The following is a 21,509-nucleotide window of genomic DNA, read 5'->3' as shown; positions in this document are numbered from 1 at the left end:
AGTAGTTTTCTTGGTGGCTGGTAACTTATAGTTATTTCTTGTATCTTGTTTCTTTCTTCACCAATTTCTGCTCGTAATAAAGCATCTAATAAACACCCTTACTATCCATTTTCCCTTGCTGTTTTGGATATTTGTGTGTTTTATATTAGATGCAGATGTAACAATGCATTTTTTTTACAGATAGATTTATTCTTGACTGTGGGCTTCAGGATATATTGCAAGATACTCCTGGCAGTTTCAAAATGCCTCTTTTTTTTTTTCCATTTAGACATCATTTTCCTACCTGCTTTGCTAATAATCTTGTCAGCTTTTAGAATGGGCCTTTTAAAGCACTAGAAGCATAATTGTTGCATTTTATTCTATGCACATCACACACACAATCAAGTTACGATCATTGTATTTAATTTAGCCTCAATTTTCAAGTCCATGTTTCACTTTTAACCTGCCAGGGCAAAATCTAATGCAGGTTTTGCCCTTGTAAGGCATATGAAAAAAATTTTCAGCTCAAAACGTGCTGTAAGTTTTTGATTTTAAGAAGGCTCCTGCCTTGCACAAGGAAACCATCACTGGGGCTTTGGGGGAGCTAGGCAATGCAGCCCCTGCGTCCCACATAATAATCAGTCCTCCAAAGCAGCCAATTCCACAAAGAACAGTCTCCTGGCTTCTTGGGGGTCCTACCACAAGGGGAAAGAAAATAGCCTCAAGCCTGCTACTGAAAGGGTATCAGCCTCTCTGGAGTGATTCAAACCAATGATTTATTTCTGATCAGAGCCTCTGAAGTGGCAATGCCTTTCCTGACAGTGGCATTCACACTCCTCTATCACATTCAAATTCTGCAGAACAGGTCAGACAGAGGAGTTTCAATATTCCAGCCATGCCAATTTTGCCAAAAGGTTTCAGTATTGCAGCTATGCTCAGAAATGAGCTAGTCTAGGCCCTCCTGCCTATTTTTCCAGGTTCTTAGCACTGACATGGAGATAATTACAAGTCTTCTTCTCTCCAGATCCTTTTGTCTCAACTAATTTTGTTCGTAACATCTTAATTTTGCACTAAATGAACATTGATTTGTTCCCTGTTTCACCCTTTCCTCCTGTGCAAGTTTAACACTCTCCAGTTTCTTTCTTTCCTAAGCCACAAAAATTTACTTCCTAATAAGAGTCAGAGGCCAAAGTCACCATCCTCTTACCTGCCGTAACTTGTGACCACAGCATAAAATGCCCTTGGAAGACTAACATTCTCTTTTGTAATAAGCAATTGCCAGATGTTTCTTACCTAAATTGCTGAAACATCTCATATATTTAGACATTCTCCTCAACATCCAGAGCACCTCCTCAGTAGCTATCCTCGAGAACAAAAGGGAAATCACCAGCCTCATGAATTTATGTAGCTTTGAGCTGCTGAAAGGACTTTTCACATATTTACACCCACAAGAGCTCAGACACAAATTTGCCTGGACTAGACTCAACATCCCTGAAAACATTCAAAGTCAGGTTGGACTGGGCTGTGAGCAACCTGGTCTGGCTGAAAATGACCCTGCTCATCTCAAGGGATTGGATTAGATGGCCTTTGAAGGTCCACTCCAACCCAAACTATTCAGTGATTCTATTATTTCATTTTTATTCTAGGTTAACCAAGGAAAAATGGAGTGTTCACCCAGAACCATCTTCCCTTATAAGGATACTTTCCAGACTCCATGAAACTAGCTCCTATATTGGGCACCCTGAATCATTATATATTTGAGACCAGATGATTTCTTTTGAAGTTATGTCTGATCTTTCATCAGAGTAAGATTTCTCTTAAATGTTAATCCAAGTTTCAAAATGGATCTGACCTTTTCCAAATATAGAAAATGTTTGGATCTAGAAAACTAAAAACTGTTCTGTAAGTAATTTGCCACAAAGAAATCTAACACGGTTAGGGAGTCCTGGGTGATGCTGTCTCCTCATTAACATTTCCCTTCAGATCTCCACCACAAAGCCACCCTACAGCTGGGCAAAGGTCACTGAAGTGGCTCTGCAAGCACAACTTCAAAGCGCCTTTATGTAAATGAGTCTTGTTCTTGACTTGCAAAAAAAGTAAAAGCAAAAATTTAGCTCTGATAATGAATGTTGAAGTAGAAGACAAATAGGGTATAGGGTGGCCAGCATTTTGCCATGGGATCTGCCCCAACCAGAAACACAGAGTGGCCCACATTCTTATTCCAGCACTAACTGTGCTGAGATCAAAGCAGTGGACCTTAACGAGCATATTGAGGAGCTTCAATTTCACATGTCTCACCAGATCTGTCTTTCTGTGAAATTTGACAAGAAAAATTCAGAATTTGATCTAAACAAGTGATAGACAAATGTCTCAAGGTCCTATGGGGTAACTGGCAGGTTTCACCAACCCCAGAGAGAGAATAGGGAGCCCCAGATACCTCTCTCCCTTCATATCACACAAAGGCTATAGGTCCTCAAAGCTGCTACAAGCTTTCTAGCTCTGTTCAAAGAGATGTATTGTCCAACAGAGCCTTATGCAAATGGAAAAACTGGAAAATGCTGGCTTCTTCCTTGAAGTTTGATTTACCTCACTTGCAGGAAGAGACCTGTCCAAGGCAATCACATCTTAACACAGAAATAAAAGGTGGCCCCACTATCACAGTGACAAGGAAAAAAATACAGCTAGTACCCTGGCTAAGTGTATACTGTACACTCTGACAGTGATCCTTCAGTGTCTAAATCTGCCCACACTGACATTCTGAATTTATAAATAAAACTTACTAGTGTATTCCGGTGACCTTGTTTCTCTTCAACATACAGATTTCAGAGAGTGAAAGTTAATGAAGCCAAGAAAGAGAGAGAAACTACAAGCAGTAGCAATGTGGAAATACAACAGCATCTTCTCTCAGAATTGAACATGTATAGACCAAAAATATGTTAAAGAGTTCTGGTAAAAGTGGCATTCTATAGATGAGAAAGGAAAACCAAGATGAGAAGAAAGAAAAAAAGATATACAGCATATGAAGAACTGTATTGTCATTTTTATACTGCAATGTACCAGAGGACCGAAGGAAGAAGATGAACTATATATGAAGGGATGAAGGCACATTTCTGATGTCACTGAGACTACTAGAAAGCCAATAACTTCAGCAAAGATGATAGAACCAGAAAACAACAGCAAAAAAATTTCAAAATTGGTAATGTGCAGGGTGTTGCGTTTTGGGGAATTTTTAAGGAAAAAAAAGCTATCTTTAGACCCTGATAGCAGATTCCACTGAATAAAACATATAGGGACATGCAAATGAAAAAATTAACCCAAGTGCTCAAGTTCAGCTCCTCTCCTTCCATGCTCTGATATGCCCTGAGCCACCAGAGACTGGTGGCCTCCCCTGTCTCCAGGAATTCAAGGCAGATTTGATGAAAAGCATGAGCATTGTTAGTAGCTGTCACGGAGACATTAATTCTTGGGTTGCTGAACTGCATACAGGAGCAGCTGGAGATGATGGGCCTGCTGAGCTGCCTGGCACAAGCTGCTGTGCTGTAAGAGAGCAGGGGGACACCACCAGGCTGGCTCACTGAGGCATCCCACTATGCTAATTAGACAGCACAATAAAAATTAAATTGCTTGTAGATTACACTGCTATGTGAGTCTGGGGAGGAAGATGTCTTTCATTTAAGAAAAGAAGGAGGGAAGAGGGAAAATTAAGGGGTTTTTTTCTTTACCCTATTAATGTTAAAACATTCTACCAGTATGAATTAATAATGCCTATGTGAATCAGGCCTCATGATTTCTTATTTCATTAAGCTGCCAGTATGTTGCAGTAATAGATTCAGAGCATTCATTTATTTTGCACCAAACTTCTATATTGGCCCTGCAAGGGAATATCCATTTTTACCAGGAAGAAAGCCAGCATATTGTTCAGCAGAAGTGTAAAATTTATTTTAGTCTCTTTGCATGAGCTATAATGAAACAGTCTGAATTTGTATCCTCAGAGCATATAAAAACCCCATATGGATTTCAGATCCTGACTACAGTGGTACAGACTTAGAGCCTGATCTTCACAAAGCTTTCCTCCACACAGACTCATCTTAATTCCAGCTGCAAGATGAAGACATTGTAACACTCAAACACTTACAGAACAAAAAGCTTCCGGGGGATAAAAATTAAATGTAGATTTAAAAAAATAATGTAGAGGGATTAGTTCAGGTGACTGTTAACTCCTACATCACTTTTATTATCTAGAACAACATTGTGCAAACCTCTTAAGCCTAAGAGCCATCTAATGTTTCTGACAAGGGCATTAAAGTATTTTACTGAAGTTTCATGCTTTGCCATCTGGTGTTGATGGTGCATGACTCATTAAGCTGAAAAACCATTTTGACCACTGCATAAAGCTGGGTATCCTTTACCATTTCAATTAATTAGGATTTACTGAGCTGACCTGACTTTAGCTGAGCACAGCTTTCAGAAATTCACATTACCTAGAGATGACAGAATGAAACTTAAAACCTTTTTCCATCCTCAACTCAAAATAATGTTTTGGCTCCTTATAAAAAAAGTAATCTGCAAGATAGAAAAAATATAAGGTAGACAGAAACTTTTCAAGACACTCTCGGTCCCAGGGAAAGCCAAACAGACAAAGGACAAATAACCAGAGACATCCCAAAATCTTATGAAAGGGCCGTTTGGGACAATTCCCTACTCGCAGAGGGTGGATGAAGTGCAGGTCACATTACCATTTATATGGTTTCTGGAGAGGCAACAGTTCAAACAAGGCCCCAAAGTGCCACAAACCTATAGATCTGCTCAACTTTACTGCCATGGGTAAAATGTGAAATTAACAGAACAATATTTAGAAATAAAGTTAAGTACTCACTTCAAAATCAAGGGTCTTTACTGAAGTCAGCCCAAAATTAGGATGCAAGTACTTTCTACTCCCAGGTGATGACTGCTGATTTCATTAGGCTTCCTTGATATATGAGTGGATACACTACACAAATTTCTGCAGCCTGCTTTAGACACTCAGTTTGCTACCATGACATGCAATTCTTTAAGTGTGCCATTTCATATACTGGGCTTTTTATAAAGGAAGAAAGGGTGATGTACTAAATAAATTATTTTTGAAGTCTTACTTGGATTCTTAAACTGAGTACTGGGTAGTCATTCCTGCAGGATACCAGCTTCCTTCACAGCTGGCAGGAGTCGATGCTCCTGCTCCTCTCCCTACCACCACTTTTGTCCCACTGTGCACTTGTGTACTAGAGAAAGGCATGGGCTGACATAAGATGAACCATCTCTCAGGAACAGGAGAAACCCATCTCTATCCAACTTGCCTGAAGAGCAAATGGATCAAATTTAAAAAATTCAAGTTATGGAAAATTTTTTATCAGTTTCTCAGCATTTAAAACCAGTAATTGTACTAAGCTCCTCTTTTCCACTTCATTTAACACATCACTGCCTGAAGTGACCTACCTGTGTGCCCCAATCAACACTTGTGGAAGTCCACCCCAACAAACCTCTTCAAAGCATTTACACTGTTATGTCCTTTTTTTGTTGTTTTTTAACCACTGTTCTTCATTCCACCTTGCTTGGAAATAAATTAAACATTTGGCTAAAGGAGCGGAGGAGGCAGTAGGGCAGCAGCAGAAGAGAATGAAAGAGGCAGGTTCTTGATGACAAAGGAGTAAGTTAATCTGACTGGTTTTTTGGTTGATTGCTGACTTGATTGCATTGTTGAAGTTAGCAGGGGTGTCTTTTCAGGGTCCAGGCATTAGGAAAAGGCAGAGATTTTAGTTGACTGCATGGCAGAAGCTTTGTGTTTAAACACTGGCAGATGACAGACAACTACCAAGCCTCATCACAAGCTCAACTTCAGCTGAAAGCTTTTAAACTCCAAGGAGCTGACCAACAAACATAGTGAGATGGGAAGACTATACTGTACCTTTTAGAAGATTGTTTTGGGGATTTGCTTTTGTGACAAAACAGGAGATGTCTTTAAAGACATAATGGAGGTGGCTTAAAGAAGGATAGAGATAAGAAACATCAACTCATGTTTTCCAGCAGAAGTAGTAGGGGTTTATTACTTCCTAATGAATACTTCATGTTAATACTTGAAAAGAAGAGAACAAGATAAGCAGAACAGAGAGAGGGTGCCCTAGTGTGTTGGTTTAACACAGCCTGGTTTTTAGTGCAGGTGGAAGAAAAGCTCAAAACTTCTATGTCCAGCACAGAGCCAATCACTGAAGGCTCTGACGATGGGGAAGTTACTATCCCAATTAGACAAGCTGGTAACGCATCTGTGATGACATATTTAAGAAAGGAAAAACCACCGGAAGCTCTCTTTCTTCTCCCAAGGGGTGGTGAGGCGGCCGCTGGGGCCCATCCCGGTGGGGGCTGGTGGGGGCCGTGCAGCCAGGGCCTTCCTGAGGTCGAGACCACGCAGCCAGAGCCCTCCCGAGGCCGGGACCACGCGACCAGGGCCCTCCTGAGGTCAGAGCCACCCGTGCGGTGCCGGCAGGGACCACGTGGCCAGCAGTGAGAGGCATGGCAAGCAATTCCCTGATGCGGAGCCCAGATGAGATCAGCCTCTCAACTGCAACTTACAGACACCAACTTTCTTCCAAGTCAGAGAAAAAGGAAAAGTGAGGACACGTGAGGAGAACATGGCGGCACAGAGGTCAGTGAAAAAAAAGGAGAGGGAGGAGGTGCTCTGAGTGCAGGAGCTGAGATTCTCCTGCAAGCCGTGGTGAGGACTGTAATACAACAAACTGTTTCCCTATAATTCATGAAGTGCATGGGGGGGTGCAGAGATCCATGCGCAGCCCGTGAAGAAAAGCACTCACGCTGGAGCGCGTGGATACCGAAAAGCTGTAATCTAGTGAGGAACTCAAACAGAGAGAGATGACCCTTGCTTTTAGAGATAGAGGAAGAGAGCCTTCGCTTCCAAACTAGAACAGCTCATCCTTAAAAGACTAAACTCCATGAACTAAAATGACCCACGCTAGGCAGTTGTGGGAAGACTGCTTGGACCGTGGGAGGGATTCAGGTTGCAGCAAGTTCGGGCAGGACTGCTGCTTGTGGAAACTAAAACCATGCTAGAAAAGTTCGCAGAGAACTATCTCCCGTGGGAAGGATCCCATGGCACAGCAGAAGAAACTCTTTTCCCTAAGCATACTGAAGAAAGATTTTTAAGAAGTGAAATACTGACCAAAACCCCATGTTTTGTTTCCCTGCGTGGTCGGTGGAAAGAGGGAAGAACTGGGAAAGAAAGGTGTTCTGAAGATTTGCTTCGGTTCTCATTAGCCTTTTTACTTTTGATTCTGTTAATAATAAATCTTCTTTATACTGTTTAGGTTTTGAACGTGTTTTGCCTTAAAGTGTTTTTTTTTTTAATAATCCTTATCTCAACTCGTGAAGTTTTTAATTCCCCCTCCTCTGCTCAGCTATAGCAGAGGAAAATAAGTAGATGGTTTTTTTGTGGGTGCCTGGCACTTAGCCAGCTTCAAACCACAACACCTGGCATGCCTGAAGTCAGAAGAGTGATGCAATTCCTAAAGCTGTTAAATACACAGGAGAGCAAGGGCTGCTGTCTTCATTACAGCTTCTCTACAACCTCCACAGTGTGACACAAATTTGTCATCAGTGCCCAGCAAAAGATACCTGGGCAAGCAGCAGCACTTGGCTGGCTGCATGCCAACAGGCACATTCCCAACCCCTACAGAGAACAAAGGCCCCACAGAATAAGGCTGTAAACACACAGAGACTATCTGACACCTTAATAACAGGGTATGCTCCAAAGCTTCGAGACAAAGCAGCAACAGCATAAAGAAAACAGAGCCGATCCTGTTCAAAGCCTTTTGAGAAGAGCTGGTGAAAGACACAGTGCAGTGCTGAGGGCTAGTGTGGACCACCAGCACTGAGCCAAAGGAAGACAGAGACCAGGGAGCACTTGCATCCCAGAGACAGACAATGGAACAAAGGGCAATTTCCCATCCTGGCTATTTCCAGAGAAAACTGGAGTGTTGAAGTAGAGTGAAGTAGTGTTTTCTCAGAAGGTCCCTAAATCCATGTCTAAATCTGCCACTCTCCTAACAAAGCAGACAATTTAGTCCTTCACAGGAGTGGTCAAAATCTATTACCCTAAATATTTACCCAAAGCCGTCCACTTAACAAGCCCCATACAAAACAAAAGATAAAGGATTTGTAACACAGGTACAACTGAATAGTAGAATGCAAAGAAAAAATACACCAGTGTAACAGTTTAATCTCGTGCTGCCAAGGTATCATTTCACAATGAAACCATGTATGTTAAAGCTGGCATTATAATGCACAAGAAATATTTTTCTGAATCAAACAGAAGGGCCTTGTCCCTATTATGTATCTTTTGTATGCAATTAAGCCAATCTTTCGATGACACAATATAGAAATCAGTTTTTTCAAGACTGCATGTGGGAGGAAAAAAAAAACCCAAAACACCCAAAGTCCTACACTCTTTACAGATATTTCCAGGAACTTGCCAAGCCTCCACTGACAATTCAGATATATGCAGGTTTCTCTATCACTTTACTTGTGTAAGAGCATCCACTACAAGGCTCACATTTTTTAACTAGCAAAGAGCTCTACACCACAACTCCACTTGCAGCAAAGAGCATACATTTTGTGTGCTACAACAAATCACTTTGCATAACAAGATCAATGACTCCCAATTTACAAGTAACACGGTTCCATACCATTTCAAACACCAGCCAGAATCCCCATTTTACTCTCTGACACCATGTACAGCACTTAGGGAACATTAATATTTCCAAGCAATAGTTAGCTACCATGAGGCAAAGTAAAAATGGAAAATAAGTTTGAACATTATTCAAAAAGGGCAAATACTAATTTTTTTCAGAAGATTGCATGCTGTTTTTTCTTACCTTTTTAATAAGCAGTGTATCACAGAATCCCTGAATGGCTCAGGTTGCAAGAGCCCATAGTGCCACCTCCCTGCTCCAGCAACGTCATCCCAGAGCACATAGTACAGGATTGTGTCCAGACAGCTCTGGAGTATCCCCAGTGAGGGAGACTCCACACCCTCTCTGGACAATTTGTTTGGGGCTTGGGCACTGTACAGGAAAGAAGTTCTTCCTCATATTCAGGTGGAACTTCCTGGGCATCAGTTTCTGCCTGTTCCTCTTGTCTTGTTGCCGGCTCCTCCAGAGCAGAGCCTGGGCCCTGCTCAGAGTCCTCCCTGCAGCCAGGGACACCCAGGGCTGAGGGCTCCTCTCAGCTGGGGCTCCTCTCGAGGCTGAGCAGCCCCAGCTCCCTCAGCCTGTCCTGGGCATGGAGATGCTCCAGGCCCTTCCTCAGCTGCGCAGCCTCCACTGGCCCTGCTCCAGGAGCTCCCTGGCCCTGCTGTGCTGAGGAGCCAGGGCTGGACACAGCACTCCAGAGCCACCTCCAGGGCTGGCCAGAGGGGCAGGATCCCTCCCTGCCCTGCTGGGAATGCTCTTCCTGCTACCCCCAGGATCCCATTGGCCTCCTTGGCCCCAGGACACTCTGCTGGCTCAGGGACAGCTCGGTGTCCCCCAGGTCCTTCCCCTCAGAGCTGCTCCAGCAGGTCCCCTCCACCTGTGCTGGTGCCCAGGGTTGTTCCTGTCCAGGTGCAGGACCTGCATTTCCCTTGTTGAGTTTCAGACAGTTCTTCTGTGCCCATCTCTCCAGGCTTTCAAGGTCCTTCTGAAGGGCTGTACAGCCCTTGGGCGGATCAGCCACTCCTCTCAGCTCTGTGTCAGCAGCGAACCTGCTCAGGAGGCACCAACCTCTTCATCTAACCAGTGATAAATATTATTAAATACTGTGCCCAGTACGGAACCTCGAGGACACCACTAGTGACAGACTTCCAACCACACCCTGTGCCACCGATCATGGCCCACTGGGATCAGCCAGTTCTCAATCACCTCACTGCCCCCTCATCTAGCCCTCACTACCTGAGTTTGCCTGGGAGGATGTTATGAGAGACAGACAGTGTCAAAAGCCTTGCTGAAGTGGACAATATCTACTGCTCTCTTCTTATTCATTTAAGAAATACGCAGAGTTTCTGTGCCCTGGGTCAAATTATTTCCTGCAACTTCATTGCAACTTGGACACCATAATTAAAACATGCAATTAAAAGATAAAATTTTTTCACCTAATTTAAATTCAGGTTAAAATTTCCAGCCACTGCAGATATGAGGAAGCTGTGTCTCTTCCATGCAATCCTTGGGCACATTCCAGGCCACTTCACTTTGGACATGTGGAGCTGGGAACTGATTTCCATTAACTGCTGGGAAAGCTTGACAAACCGAAGGATTATGCCAAATTTTCCCAGGGGTAATAAGGGTCACAAGGATAATGACATTGCTGTAGACAGCAAGTGTTTATATCCTCAGATATTTATTGAGCATATGCATGCTCTCTCAGACCTGTGGGAACATCTCTAAGCCATGAGTACTACTTTTTTGCAAACAGCAATGACCATGGCCTACCATGATGTGAGGTTGCAGTTTTTGTGAGGACTAGTGTAACAGGGTTTTTCTAGTTGCACACCAGGAGAAAGTTCAGAAGTGATGGTCTTTCCTCTCACTGCTCATTTAGCTCTTCTCCAACAGTTCACTGTGCCCTTGCTCATAGCTCAAAATCATGACCTACAACAAACCGGAGCAAGAAAAGCAACAAACTCACTAGAGTGTTTCTTTCCATCCCTCTCCATATGATTTCTGGAAAAATAATTTATTATGGAAAGACTATTTGATATAATGATTTCTTAAACAGAATCATGGTGAGGCATTATTAAAAATATATTTAGGCTTTTGAGACCTTACAGAAATGCTAAATTAATTCAGGAAGAAAAGATGCAGTAGCACTCAAATAGGACTTTCAGGAAAACAGATTTTAAGGAGCTGAATTTTTTTTCATTTATAATTTCTTGTACTTTTTGGCAGCTGTTCATTAATATTATGGGTTCCAGGTTGGGATTTTTTGGGTTATTTTTTATTTTTGTTGAATCATTTGTTATCCAGTTACTCTTTTATTTTTAGCACTTGAAGGCTGCAGTCAAGTAACATACAGAAATATTTCCCATCTCAGTAGGTACAGCCATAAGCATAACACATTCCACACTCTGAGAAACAGTGAAGATTTAAAAGCACATGCTGTAGTCCTTAGAACCCCAAACCCTGGTTAAGAATGTATCACTAGCGTGAAAGTGACATAGGCAGGTCAAGGTAACACATCTTTTCTAGAAAGCAGTGATAGAATAGAGGGGACCACAGAAATCCTGTCACAGCTCTTTTCACAGAGCACAGTAACATAGAGTAAGACTTCTTTTAAGTATAGCTGAAGAAAACAGATGAGTATTTTGAACTGATTTTTGTACTACATTCAGAAACCTGCTCGTTTTTTGTCTGCTGATAAACTTGTCAAGTAAGAAATACTAGGACCCAGCTCAAATATTTGACCTAAACCTATAAATCAGCCTTCTGGATTTTAGTGGATTTTGAGGAAACTGCATTGTGTACTTCTATATCTACACATTGCCACAAGGAGCAATTAGTAACTTAACATTGGCTCTCCATAATGCAGTGCAGACTTCTTTTACAGAGAATGTTAAAATCCACTTTAATGCAGGAAATATCATAAGCAAGTAGCCAAAGACTGGTACATATTTCTTAACATGGTACTCAGTGGTACCCAGACTCCTTGCTAACACTCTCCAGATAGCTGCTACCTTATACAAGATTTTCCTTGCTATCATAATTAAAGACACCAAAAATGGCCTAATATTCTGAAATTCTTTTCTGATGCACTCCAGATATTGCAGAAACATTATCACAAATATAGAAAGAAAATTGCTGTTAGCACAGAACTCAAATTTTAAGAAATACCTGTAAAAAGTAGTACAGAAACTCAATGCAGTTTAATAAATCACATACTAACACCTGATTATAGCTGGTTGGTTGGCCAGACTGTACTCCTGATGGCCTCCAGGCACGAGTCAATACAGAGTTGGCTGATTGCAACCAAGTACTCTGCATTTATTTAAAAAAAAAAGAAAAAAAGAGCATACTCTTCTCAATGAGCACTGCAGACTACATTAACTCCCCAAGGGACCCCTAAACCACATCACCCAGTGACAGATGAAGACACCTCTTGGACACCTCCAGGAGTGGTGACTCCACCATTTCCTGAGGCAGCCCCTTCCAATGCCTCGCAACCCAAACAGTGAAAATTGGGGTTTTAAATATCTAATCTGAATCACCCCTGTCTCAGCTTGAGGGTGCATTTCCTCTGCTCCTCTCACTGAAGGCACAGCAAAAGAGACAGGCCCCACCTCCCTCCACCCTCCCGTCAGGGAGTTTGGAGAGTGATGAGGTCCCCCCTGAGCCTCCTTTTCTCCAGACTAAACAGCTCCCTCAGCCATTCATCAGACTTGTTTTCTATACCCTTCATGAGCCTTGTTGCCCTTCCCTGGACATGCTCCAGAACCTCAATGTCCTTATTAAAGTGAGGGACCCAGAACTGGATGCAGCATTCAAGGTGTGGTCTCACCAGTGCCCAGTACAGGGGGACAGTCACTGCCCTGGTCCTGCTGGCCACACTATTCTTGATACAAGTCAAGATGCTCTTGGCCTTCTTGGCCCCCTGGGCACACTGTTGGCTTATGTCCAGCTGCTGTTGACTAGCACCTCCAAGGCCCTTTCTGACCAACAGCTCCTGAGCCACTCCTCCCCCAGCCTGGAGCTGCAGGACCTGGCACTTGGCCTCAGACCATCGGGTCTGCCCAGGTCTCTCTGCAGAGCCCTCCTGCCCTCGAGCAGATCCACATTCCCACCCAGCTCGGTGTTGTCTGTAAATGCACTGATCCCTGTGCCCAGATCATCAATAGAGGTCTCAAACAGGACCTGCACCAAAACTGAGCCCTGGAGAACACCACCAGTGATCGGGTCTATCTCCACTTAGTTATTTCTATGATGCATAGGAGTATAACAGCACAATATTTCCTCTAACTAGGAAAACACCAGAATGAACTTGGACCAAAGTACAGAACATTAGTAACTTGACCCTAATGAGTAGATATTACTTCTGCCAATCAAAAATTACAACATAAATCTCTAGAAATGCTTTTTTAGTTCTAACTAGCAAGCTGATCAGCTGTCCCGACCTGCTGTAAACGGGGAAGTCAGGGAGGATTCTTTTTGATAGATTTCTCAGACGAAAATAAAGTGCAAATGAGGCAATATTATATCTGAGAACTGTGTACTGATAAAGAAGGGTAAGTGTTCCTACCGAAGGGGGATAGAAAAGAGAGCAGAGAGGGGAAAAAAAAGAGACGGAGAGAGAAACAGGAGACAGGGACAGATCGTTACCGCTGTACCCCGGGCGCCCTGTTAGCGTCAGCTCGGCAGAGGGAGCATGTGTGCTGCAAGCAGTGATGAGCCTGCGAAGCTCTTACGACGTCCGAGCGCGGTTTCCAAGCGGTGGCAGCAGTGTGTCTCCGGCGTCGGCGAATGACGGCTGCAGGCTAGCTGCTGCAGGCTGCGGGAAACGTGGGAAGCACGGCAGCGGCAACAGCTGCTGGCTGCGTGCAGGCAGCGTCTGCTTCGTTGGGAAAACAGCGGAGCACTAGGTTGTCGCAGGGATGAGCTGCCTCGGGGAAGCAGCGAAGCAGGGCAGGACAGGAAAGCAGGACCGCAGGGAGGAAAAGGCAAGGGGGGGAGGAGGGCCAACCTGGCCCTCTGGGCAAGCCCCCACTCCCTCTAAGAAACCCAAAGCAAAATGGTGCCCGTTTGTGACACAGTTAACTGCTTTAATGTGCTAAGGCTCCTCCCATAGCCTGATTTCCCGGGCATTTTTTCCAGGGCATCCAGGCATCTGCCCCACCAGCAAGTGGGGAGTCGCTTGCAGCCCGATCGTGGAAGCTTTCTCTGCCCTGATTGGCTGTCAGGTGAAGCCTCCCCGGGGAGAGGGCTCCCCTTCATCACCTGTGCAACCCCTAGAGTAATTTTTCATCTCATATATAACACATGTTGAGGCATAAATAGAAATTAAATTGGTCCATCTCATCAGCTAACTAAAAAAGACATAATACTTTGAAACAACTGGTTTCCCAAACTGCAAGAACATCTTCTATATAGTGCTAAAAACTACTAAATCTAGTTTGACTTATCTTAGCATCTTTAACCTTGAACTACAAAGGCCCTCAAACATTCAAATGAATGTTTTATTACAGCAGGAGCCATTATTATTACACAGTCTCCTGGTCATGGCTATAAATGAAGAAAATCTCATTATTTCTGAACATTAGCCTTTCCAAATGTATTTATAATCAGCATTGGAATAGTCTGAAAATTAAGACATTGATAATAAAGGGTTTGAGAAATGAGGTAGAAAAACCCCACAATTTCTGGGCTTCCACATAATGCAAGTTATTTGAATAAAGCTGTATAATGGAACTGCAAGAGACAATTCCATCCAGGAAGGCAGAATAAAGTATTTCATTATCAAAAAAATAACCAAATCAAGCATTACATAATTAGGAGTTACTTATGGAAGCAGCACTGGCAAAGATTCAGGTGTGTGACCCCGATCACAACAGCAGGAGGGGTGGGAGTCCCTCTGTGACACACAGATGGAGGACCAAAGGCAGTGGGGACTAACAGCTGTAAGAGCATCTCCTCAACGTTTTCCCTACATGTATTTGAGTTATTTCTCTAAGACTAACTAAAACTTTCTTTACCCCTTTCCAAACCCTTAATCCAAACTGCTCTAAACTTCATGCCAAGTTCCTACTCCTGCAGCACAACAAGGCAAAAATATTTTTAGGAAGATCACTACCCCTGCAACACATAGAAGTTTCATGGGTTGTGTTAATAAGCCAGCCTTTTAAAAAGTAATTTGAAATGCAGGATAAAGCAAGCACTGCAGAAGTGGCTGACGACCGTCACGGTTCTTTGGACTACCTGGTGGATAAGTGGATTTAATGACACCACCTGAGTTATAAGTTTCCATAATGGATTTTCAAAGTGTATCCTGCCCATGAAACTTCAAATCATTTTGCAATTTGATGCTAAATAAAAAATACATACAAAAATACTGCAGATAAATCTTCCCTGCAAGTATAATTGACAAAATGCCACTATGCAAAGATAAGTTTGTACAGAACTTTTTTTAAAATAAGCTATACATGAAATATTATTTGAAATATTTCAACTGAAATGTACTTTTTCCCTTTGGAGGTGTTTAAAAGATCACATAGGAGTGGAGATTGGATAATTTGGCACTGCTTAGCCCCAAGAAAAGGAGGTAAAAGAGGAACAAAAGGACAGAATACAAAAAAGGTTGCTGCACAAAGGCAAGGAATAATCTGTTCAGTGTCCTTGTGGATAGGGACAGAGATAACCCACTTCAACTGGTGCAAAGAAAATCTAAGTCAGGTAAGAAGTGAAACTTTTAAAAAGTAAGGCCAGGGCAGTACTGGGGGGTTAGGCTTCCTGAGCAAGCCTTGAAATCTCTGACATGGGAGATACTGAAGAAGCAGAGCAGGGCAAAGATTTATCACAGAGGGACTCAGGAGTAGCTGATTCTGGAAAGGAGACAAAAGATGGCATCTATTTTTGCCACTATGGATTTCTACAGTTGTCTCCAAAACCAGTCCCACTAGTATCACCAAGCAGCAGCACCGTAAGAAAATTCCAGCACACAATACAAATGAAACCATGGTTGGGAGAAAGTTAGACATTTAAACCTCTCTTGAAAAGTAGCAGCTACTGAAGTGACGCTGACTTAGGCGAGGGAAGACATGCAAACAATCAACGTGATTGATAATGCAAGCTTCGTTTATTGGTAATCTAGAGGCACTTTATATAGTATTAGTATATATGCTTGTCAGTTCTTGATTGGCTTACAATTATGAGAACACTTTCTTGTTTCTGCTTGATTGGTGTTAGGTAAAAGACTACATTGGCAAGCTCCTGCCTGTATTAGATACATTAATGTTACAGCTTGAGAAATCGGAGTTCTACCTCCTACCTCATGGTCAGTACATCTTGTAAGCACAGTACTACATCCTTAAAACTTCTTTTTTGTTCTCAGGCCTGTTTCTCACGCAGGCTTTTTCTCATGTAGGCATTTGCTTGTACAGCTCTTTTAAAGTTCTGTTTCCCACAGCTTTTCCAATGATCCATGCCCCTGATCCTTTAACCATTTCTCAACACTAAAGGGCCTTATGGCAGGGTTTTATGCCTTACCCAGTCTGCAAGAGTAGTGCAGGAGGGGTTTGACACTGCAGTTCAGATATGTGATTAACAGCATCAGCATATTGACACAGTTCTGCTTGAGTCTGAGGCAGAGAGACATGAATTTCAGCACATGCACAGGCTGAAAACCCAAGTGTTCCCTGGTTTGACAGCAGAAGCCCCATTAAGAACTTTTGCCAGGCTGGACAGGGGAGCATCAGCTCAGCAGTCTCCCTTTTAACAGTGTAACACCCAGCACTCACAGAATATGCTGAGTTGGAAGGGACCCACAAGGATCATTAAGTCCAACTCCTGGCCCTGCACAGTACCATCCCCAAGAGTCACATCATGTGATTGAGAGCATTGTCCAAATACTTCTTGATCTCTGTCAGGCTGGGTGCTCTGACCACTTCCCTGGGGACCCTGTTCCAGTACCCAACTACCCTCTGGGAGAAGAACCTTTTTCTGATATCCAACCTAAACCTCCCCTGACACAGCTTCAGGCCATTCGCTTGAGTCCTGTCACTGGTCACCACAAAGCAGAGATCAGTGTCTGCCCCTCCTCTTTCCCTCATGAGGAAGTTGTAACTGTGGTGTCTTCCCTCAGTCTCCTCCAGCTGAACAGACCAAGTGCCTTCAGCCACTCCTCATATGGCTTCTCCTCAAGGCCCTTCACCATCTTCATTGCCCTCCTTTGGACACTCTCTAATAGTTTAATGTCTTTCTTATATTGCAGTGACCAAAACTGCCCCCAGCACTCGAGGTTGGGCCGCACCGGTGCAGAGCAGAGTGGGACAATCCCCTCCCTGGCCTGGCCAGTGACGCTGGGCCTGATGCCCCCCAGGACACAGATGTCCCACCTGGCTCCAGGGCACAGCTGTTCAACTTTCTGTTGACCAGGAGCCCCAGGTCCCTTTCCATGGCACTGCTCTCCAGCACCTCATGCCCCAGTCTGCCTGAACATACAGGGCTGCCCCATTCCAGGTGCAGAATTCAGCACTTTCCTTTCTTGAACTTCATGTGGTTGGTGATGGCCCAGCCCTCTGATTTTTCCAGGTCTCTCTGCAAGGCCTCCCTGCCTTCCAGGGAGTCAACAACTCCTCCCAGTTTTCTGTGGTCAGAAAACTTAGTATCCCTTCCAGTGCTGCATCCAAATCATCTATGAAGATGTTGAAGAGCACAGGGTGGAGGATGAAGCCCTGCAGAACCCCACTAGTCACCACCAGCTCGATGTCACCCCAATCTCTGTCACCCTTTGTGTGCGACCCATGAGCCAGTTGCTCACCCATCACATGACGTGTTTATCTGGCTGTGGGATGGGCATTTTGTCCAGAAGGATCCTGTGGCAGACAGTATCAAAAGCTTTGCTGAAGTCCAAAATAATTATATCTGCTGGCTTCCCTTGATCAGCCTTGATCAAGGTAGGTCATCTTTTCATAAGAGGAAATCAGGTTCCACCAGCAGGACTTTCCCCTCATGAAGCTATGCTGGCTGTGACCAACGTTGTCTTTCAGGCATTTTTCAACACCTCCCAGAATAATCTTCTCCATAGCTTTACCAGGCACTGAAATGAGACTGAAAGGCCTGTAGTTTCTTGGATCCTCCTTCTTGCCCTACCTGAAAATCAGGACAACATTCACCAGCTGGGACCTCTCTGGATTCCCAAGGCTGTTCAAAAATCATCAAGAGAGGCTTTGTGATGACATCAGCAGCTCTTTGAGGATTCTCATATGAATCCCATCAAGCCCATAGATTTGTAGGGGTTCAGCTGGAGCAGCAGATCCTGCACATTTTCAGGGTCACCTGTGTGGATGCTAAAAGGCAGGATCAGAAAAATTTCCCAGCTCTGTAGCATTTTTGAAGTTTTTCCTTTCTCATGCTTTAGCTGAGAAACAGAGAAATCCAGCTTCTCACAGCTTCTCTGTGAAAGCTTTTGTTCTCATGAAAACTGGATGGACAACAGTTTGTAAGAATGTAAATCATTTCTACACCTGCAAGTTGTTGTGAGAACATTAGAATTGTTTTCAGTCTTGTGAGAATAATATTTGGAAATGGTTGTCTTACTGCTCAGCCTATCACCTTGAGAGGTGGTGAGTGAATAAGCCAATCATGTAATTTCTTTATTGCAAACTACACTATAAAAGATAAGCTATTCATTAAATGAGGTCTTAGCTTGCTTTGGCCATACCTTGCAGCCTGAACTTGTGTTGTGATTCCGCCGTTCTTTGGGAATAACAGCAACACACCTGGGAGTTGATCATTCTCATAGCCATGGTCCTCCAGCTCAGGGCACTGGGACCCCCTTGGTCTGTAGATACAAGAATGCTGCTAGCAAGGATTTTCTTGCTATTTTCTAAGTCCGTGAGAGACTTTTCTCTCTCACAGAAGAGGTAGCAGAGTTATGTAAACAACCAAGCCACCTGCAACCTTGGAAAGTCTTGTTTATGGTATAGTAGAAAAATATTTTGACAATGGATGTTTTAGGATTTTAGCCAATCACCCCCAAGGGGTGGCTGATCCTTTGTCCAATTAGACTATGAAGAAAAAAGTCTATAAAAGAGTTTGTAAAATAATTAAATTAATCAATTTTGCTGCACAATTCCTGCCTGCTGGCTCTTCTCTCCTCCTCCCTACGGCTGCGGGACACAGTGATATACCTTAGGGCATTTTTTTTATTTTTTAATATTTGGTGCACCCAACATGATCTGCACTCTGCGAAGTGTCCTGCTGCTGCGAGCCAAGCCGAATTTCTCTAGAGGTACACTGTTCCCCTTCCCCGCCCAGGACCAGGAGGTCCGACATGACTGAGAAAATGGCGAACAGTGGCTCACAAACGTACGCTGTGGTAACGGTCTGGAAAGGTGTTTTCAGTATAATGCACATCTCCATTCCTGAAAACTCACTTCGGGAATTATTAACTTGGGCTGCCTTGCAAGGGATTCCTATGGACAGAGACACTGCCCTGGACTTCGTCTTATGGCAGGAACTTGGCTGTGCTGTCCAGCACGAGCTCCTGTCTGGGGACCCAGCAGCGTTAGAATTATTCTGAACTTGGCGTTCATTATTTATGCTGCTGACAGACCTTGACTGTGGCAGCAGAGCTGGCTCGCCTATTTCAGTGATGAGTGACGGAGGGATATCCGAACAGGACCCCGCTGACCGGGCTTCAGGGGCGTGTGGTGCTGGATCCAAAAAAAACCCCCGGCTTCACGGGCAGATCCTACGCCGTTTCAGCCTGCAGAGTTGCAGGACTCCGCGGCCCCCAGGGACCCCGTGCTGGCAGAGGCGGGGGTGTCAGGGCAGCGGGAAGCCACACAGCCTGCCTTGCCGCTCGGCTCGCAGCGGCCACAGCTTATCCAGGGCCGCGAATTAGCGGTTTAGCGAATTGGACCGTGGCAGCTCCTAGCCCAACTGCGCATGCATCGGCTGCGCCAGGAACGCCCAGATCTACCTTCTTGGCTGGCACAGCTCCAGGCGTGCCTGCACCAAGACTGCCTGGGTGTGGTCCATTGTCCTCTATGGCGCTGGACTGTTCTGCACAGCTGCAGAACCGAGCCATCGACCTTTTAATAGAGTATCTGCCTTTGCTGACAGAGTTACCGAACATATCACGGAAGCTGGAGGAACTGCTCAGCTCGCAAAAGTAGCTGCTGCAGATAACAGAAGCACCCCGCCATGCGGGGTGCGCCGGGGCCACGCTGCCCACTCCGCCCGCACCACCCGCAGGAGCCGTGGCTCCAAACCAGGAAGCAGCGTGGCCAGCAGTGAACCCGGAAGTAATGCTGCCACGGGAAAACCCAGAATCGGCGGCGGCGGTGGCCGCGCCATGGCTGGCGGCAGTGCCAAACACAGCTGCCGAGCAAGGGCCAGCGGCGGCACCGGGTGCTGGCGCGGTGGAAAAGACGAGCGCAGCGCCGGGCGCAGCTGCAGCCCCAGAGACAGCTGCAGCAGCCCCAGTACCAGTTCGGTCAGGACCAGCCAAGACGGCATCCCATAAAGAGGCTGCTGTTCAAACTGCAGCGCAGCCAGCTGTAGTCTGTGCTGTCTGTTCTGCCTCTAGCCAACCTAGCCAATGTGCCCCTCCCCGCCCACCTCTGTTCACTCCCAGTGTCTCAGAGTTGCCTTTGCCTGATGATTCCTCATCGGGAAGTGAGGCAGATGAGGTTCTGGCGCTGGGGCATAAAGCTGCCATAGCCAGGCGGCGAAAGAAAAGGCTGCTCCAGTCTCGCCCCTGGACCTTTCAGGACTGCATGGTAACAGCGCATCCGACCCACTACAGTCGCTTCTTAGAGTCAGTTAAGATGCGAGCATTGGAGGAGGGAGATTGGAAATTATTGGAAACACTTGGAATGCCAAATAGATTTGAGGATTCTGGGGGTAACTGGGGAGCTGTTACACTCCATCCACAGGCTGTGCCAGAAGTTCAGGATGGTAGTGACTCCCCAAAAGGGAAGATCCAAGCTTTCCCAGTGTATAAGGCTCTCCCAAATTCAGGGGAGCATGACAAGCATGAGGTGATTGCTTGGAAGGTTGCCCAGGATCTGCAATCCAAGGTGGCACAACATGGGCTAGGTTCTGCTGAGGTTATGCAGATAATAAGGGTGATAAATACAGATTTGCTTTCTCCATTTGATATCAGACACTTAGGTCAAATTCTATTGCAACCTGTACAATTTACAGGTTTTGAGAAAACCTGGAGAAAGCTGGCTGACAAGGCTGCATTAGAGAATATGCAGCTCCCAGCTGCCGATCCTAGACAGACAACAGGAATGGATGCTCTTATGGGGACCGGTCCCTTCTCTGATCCCAGCCTACAGGGTATTTTTTCCTCTAGCGTCCTGCAGCAAGCTCAACAGGTCGGCATGGCTGCCCTGTTGAAAACCATAGAGTTGTCTGCACCCAGAAAGCAATATACTGAAATAGTTCAAGGGAAATCAGAGTCATTCCTTTCTTTTGTAGAGAAAGTCGCTGCTTCTCTCGAGAAGCAGGTTGAGGATGACGGGTTAAGGCAGATGTTGTTAAGGCAGTTAGTGAGAGATAATGCAAATGAAGAGTGCAGAAAAATCATAGATGCCTGGCCAGGAGACCCTGAGGTAACAGACATGGTCAAAGCCTGCGCTAAGGTGGGATCTGGGAACCAGAGAAGGCCTGCTTTGGCTGCGTTCCTGCAGCCTGTTCACGCATCTTCTGGTCGTGAACCAAAACAACCAAAACAGGCGAAAAAACAGAAGCGGCCTAAGCCGAGCCAAAAAGAGAACACACCAATCCCCCAGT

This window comes from Corvus hawaiiensis, chromosome 8, assembly GCF_020740725.1.
Source record: "Corvus hawaiiensis isolate bCorHaw1 chromosome 8, bCorHaw1.pri.cur, whole genome shotgun sequence".
Classification (NCBI taxonomy): Eukaryota; Metazoa; Chordata; class Aves; order Passeriformes; family Corvidae; genus Corvus; species Corvus hawaiiensis.
Note: the sequence above shows the minus strand (reverse complement) of the source record.